General features: G+C 40.5%; 2 non-coding genes across 2 annotated transcripts; both read left to right on the top strand.

Annotated features, from left to right (window-relative positions):
• The first annotated feature begins 674 nt into the window (after positions 1-674).
• On the top strand, positions 675-778 carry LOC112732003 (small nucleolar RNA R71). Its single transcript, XR_003167746.1, has one exon. It is a non-coding gene; the product is annotated as a small nucleolar RNA R71 (small nucleolar RNA).
• Positions 779-4,105: 3,327 nt separating this feature from the next.
• Positions 4,106-4,213, top strand: LOC112731013 (small nucleolar RNA R71). Its single transcript, XR_003166809.1, has one exon. It is a non-coding gene; the product is annotated as a small nucleolar RNA R71 (small nucleolar RNA).
• Positions 4,214-4,807: the final 594 nt, after the last annotated feature.

Here is a 4,807-nt window from a genome sequence, read left to right on the forward strand (position 1 = left end):
CATTTTGATTCTGCATGTTTGACTGCACTTCCTCTCTGAATGCTTTACTGTCTTGAATGTCTCTACATATTCCTTCAATGAAGGTTTCGATCTTAGAGAGCTTGTCATCAATTGATGAGTGGTTCGGAGCAAATGTGCTATTTTGGTTTTGATAAGTGTGTGGAGAAGTGTTGTTGTGGGGGTGTTGAGATGTCCTCTGGTCTTGGTTTTGATCTTGCTTACTTCCCCACCCAAAGTTTGGGTGGTTTCTCCATCCAGGGTTGTAAGTCTTGGAGTATGGATCATAGTTTTTCCTTGGTGAATTCCCAATGTAGTTGGCTTGCTCCTGACTCCCCTCTGCTTCTTTATTCACTCCTTCTTGGATTGTTGATGAAGATGAGATTGCTGCTACTTGGTTCCTCTCCATCTTCTTGGTGAGGTCAGCTAGCTGCTGGGTAATGAGCTTGTTTTGGGCCAACAGAGCATCTACATTGTTTAGCTCCATCACTCCTCTTGTGTTCCCTCTTTCAGAAGCATAGAAGTAGTCATTTTCTGCTACTGTTTCAATAACATCTATGGCTTCCTCAATGGTCTTTTTCTTGTTCAAAGATCCTCCAGATGAATGGTCTACGACCTTCTTTGACTCATAAGAGAGCCCTTCATAGAAAATGTGCAGCTGCACCCATTCGTTGAACATGTCAGGTGGACACCTCCTTGTTAAGTCCTTGAACCTCTCCCATGCTTCATACAGAGTCTCACCATCTTGTTGCCTGAAAGTTTAAACCTCAGCTCTCAGCCTATTAATTCGTTGAGGAGGGTAGAATCTTGCTAAGAACTTGTTCACCATATCCTCCCAAGTTGTCAAGCTCTCCCTTGGGAAGGATTCCAGCCACTTGGCTGCCTTGTCCCTGAGTAAGAAAGGAAATAAGAGCAGTCTATAGGCGTCAGGATGAACACCATTAGATTTCACTGTGTCACATATTCTCAGGAAGGTGGTCAAATGTTGATTGGGGTCTTCTTGAACACCTCCTCCAAACGAACAGTTGTTCTGAACAAGGGTGATGAGCTGTGGTTTAAGTTCAAAGTTGTTGGCATGGATTGTTGGCTTTTGGATGCTACTTCCACAATTGCCTGGGTTTGGATTGATGTAAGAGCCCAAAACTCTTCTATCCTCCCCAGCATGATTTACTCCACCTCTTCTGCCATGGTTGTGAGTCTCTTCTTCATGATGATTTTCCATGTTTTCTTCCATGTTTGGTTCAAAGTATTCCTCAAAGTGTTCCTCCTCTTCTTCAGCACCAACTACAGGTTTTTCTTTTGCCTCCCTCCTTAGTCTAAGGAAGGTTCTCTCAGGTTCAGAATCAAAGGAAGTTGAAGCCCCGCTTCTTCTCCCTGTCATACAACCAACAAGTACAAGCAAAGAAAATAAGTGCAGACAGTATTTGTGTCAGAATTACTGTTAGTTGTGGGTGATGCAATATATCAAACAGTTAGTGGGTTAGCAAACAGAATTGAAAATAACAAAGAAAAACAAAAGAGTAGAGGGGGAAGGGAAGAAGTTTAACTAAAACAAAAAGTAAATCACTCAAACAGAAAATGAAATTCACAAAATAAAAATGCTCAATCTAGTGATCTTCCAATTTAATCATTGTTGATACACAATCAATCCACGACAACGGCGCCATAAACTTGATGCACGGAAAACTTGTCTATCAACAAATCTCCCTTCGGCAAGTGTACCGAATTTGTCGTCAAGTAAAAACTCACAATAGAGTGAGGTCAAATCCCACAGGGATTGATTGATCAAGCAACTTTAATTAGAAGAATGTTCTAGTTGAGCGAATCCAGAATTTTGGTTGAGAATTGCAGAAAATAAAATGGCGGGAATGTAAATAACAGAAAAGTAAATGCTAGAATTAAAGGACTGGAAGTAAATGACTGAAAATAAATTGCAGAATTGTAAATGGGAATAGGAGATTTGCTCATAAAAGTAAATGATAGAAATTAAAGAGAATGGGTAAGATTAGAGATGGGGAGTTCATTGGGCTTAGGAGATGTTGCAATTCTCCGGATCAAGTTCATTTTCATCTCTTCCTCAATCAATGCACTCATTGATCTCCTTGGCAATCTTAAGTGATTGAATTACAATTTCTTGCAATTCAATCTCTCAAATCTTGATCAATAGCCAATTCCTTGGTCAATTGCTCATGAGAAGAGATGAAGTATGATCACTGATTATACCACATGCATTTCCCAAATCAAGTATTGAGAGGGTTATAGTCACATACCCATCCAAACCTAATTTGGTCTAGCATGAGAAAGCATTTCTAGCTTGATCTCTTTATTCCTCTTTCAAGGTTCAAAAGAGATCCAAGTTTGAGTAGCTTCTCTTCCAAGATAACTACTCAATTGGATGAAGATCGAAAGCTTTCAAGTAAAATCAAGAGGAAAGATAGAAGAAGAATAATGAAAATTAGTATTGATCCATCAAATTACAACAGAGCTCCCTAACCCAATGAAAGGGGTTTAGTTGTTCATAGCTCTTGAAAATGAAAACAAAGATGGAGAATACATCCTAAAACTAGAAATTGCAAGAAAGTAAAATACAGAGAGTAGTTCTCTTTTTCCCAGCCTCCAGAACTCTTTCTCAATTCAAAGCTACTCCTATATATACTACTCTTCTCAGCTTCTAGTGTGATTCTTCAAGTCTTGGGCCTTTGGATCTTGAGTTTGAAGCAGTTCCTTTCTTTATTTGGGCTTGGCTTTACTTGCAGAGAGAAAGTGCGAAGTGGGCGGAGACTTTAGTTCAGGACGTCAGGGGTGTTAATATTTAGTGAGAATATAAGTTCGAGAACGTTAGTGACACTTAACATTGTCACTAACGTTCCAATGCACCCCTTTGCCTCACGTTAAAACCCACGTTAACTAGGTTAATGTGGCTTTTAATGTTGCCCTGTTAACCTTCGAGAACGTTAGTGACACTCAACATTGTCACTAACGTTCCAGTGTGCCCCTTCTTGCTTCACGTTAAAGCCCACGTTAACTAGGTTAACGTGGCTTCTAACGTGGCCCTTGCCATCCTTCGAGAACGTTAGTGACATTCAACATTGTCACTAACGTTCCAATGTGCCCCTAGGTCTCACGTTAGAGTCCACGTTAACTAGGTTAACGTGGCTTCTAACGTGGCCATCTTTAGCCATCCCAACGTTAGTGACAATATTGAGTGTCACTAACGTTGGCTCATCCTTCATTCCTCATCGTTAGCTTCCACGTTAACCAAGTTAACGTGGAAGTTAACGTGACTCTTGGGGGTTGTGTGGTTGCTTCAACGTTAGTGACAATGTTGAGTGTCACTAACGTTGTCAACAACTCTTCATCCCTTACGTTAGTTCCCACGTTAACCAAGTTAACGTGGGAGTTAACGTGGTACTTTGCACCATAGGCCAACGTTAGTGACAATGTTGAGTGTCACTAACGTTGGCTTCTCTTCCCCCCTTAACGTTAGAGGCCACGTTAACTAGGTTAACGTGGCTTCTAACGTGGCCACTTATGAGTAATTGCCAACGTTAGTGACAATGTTAAGTGTCACTAACGTTGGCTCAACTTCTCTTCTCCACGTTAGAGTTCACGTTAACTTAGTTAACGTGACTCTCTAACGTGGGCATTGATGGCTTTTTGAGAGTGTTATTGGCAATCACTTTTCTCATTAATCTTGCAAGTTACCTCCCCTTTTCTTGCTTCCTTTTGGTCCTGAAATCAAGCAATAAAGTGCATCAAAGCTCTAGTCCAAGTCATGAGTAATGCAACATAATATTTGTCACTAAACTTATGCAAAATCCTCATGAAATTATGTAAAATGCACAATGTATGCTTGAATCAAGGCATAAGTGAATATCTACCCAAAACTAGCTTATTTCCTAAAGAAATGCATGAAACTAACCTAAAAACAGTAAAGAAAAGGTCAGTGAAACTGGCCAAGATGCCCTGGCATCACCATCTCAATGAGTTCCCAGGCTTCTACAGGGGTTTTCTTCAGATGAAGAGATCCACCAGCAAAGTGGTCCAATGACATCTTGGATAATTCAGACAGACCATCATAGAATATACATAAGATGCTCCATTCTGAAAGCATGTCAGAAGGACACCTTCTGATTAATTGCTTGTATCTTTCCCAAGCTTCATAGAGGGATTCACCTTCCTTCTGTCTAAAGGTTTGGACTTCCACTCTAAGCTTGCTCATCTTTTGAGGTGGAAAGAATTTGGCCAAGAAAGCATTGACCAACTTTTCCTAAGAGTTCAGGCTTTCTTTAGATTGTGAGTCTAACCATATCCTAGCTCTGTCTCTTACAGCAAAAGGGAAAAGCAGAAGTCTGTAGACCTCGGGATTAACCCCATTGGTCTTAACAGTGTCACATATTTGCAAGAATTTAGCTAAGAACTGATGAGGATCTTCCAATGGAAGTTCATGAAACTTGCATTTCTGCTGCATTAGAGAAACTAATTGAGGCTTAAGCTCAAAGTTGTTTGCTCCAATTGCAGGAATTGAGATGCTTCTTCCATAGAAGTTGGAAGTTGGTGCAGTAAAGTCACCAAGCACCTTCCTTGCATCTCCACCATTGTTGTTGGGTTCGGCTGCCATGTCTACTTCTTTTTCAAAAATTTCTGTAAGGTCCTCTCCAGAGTGTTGTGCTTTAGCTTCTCTTAGCTTCCTCTTCAGAGTCCTTTCAGGTTCAGGATCAGCTTCAACAAGAATGTTCTTATCCTTGTTCCTGCTCATATAAAAAAGAAGAGAACAGAAAAGAAGAGGAATCCTCTATGTCACAGTATA

The sequence above is a fragment of the Arachis hypogaea genome, chromosome 12 (assembly GCF_003086295.3).
Source record: "Arachis hypogaea cultivar Tifrunner chromosome 12, arahy.Tifrunner.gnm2.J5K5, whole genome shotgun sequence".
NCBI classification, from domain to species: Eukaryota; Viridiplantae; Streptophyta; class Magnoliopsida; order Fabales; family Fabaceae; genus Arachis; species Arachis hypogaea.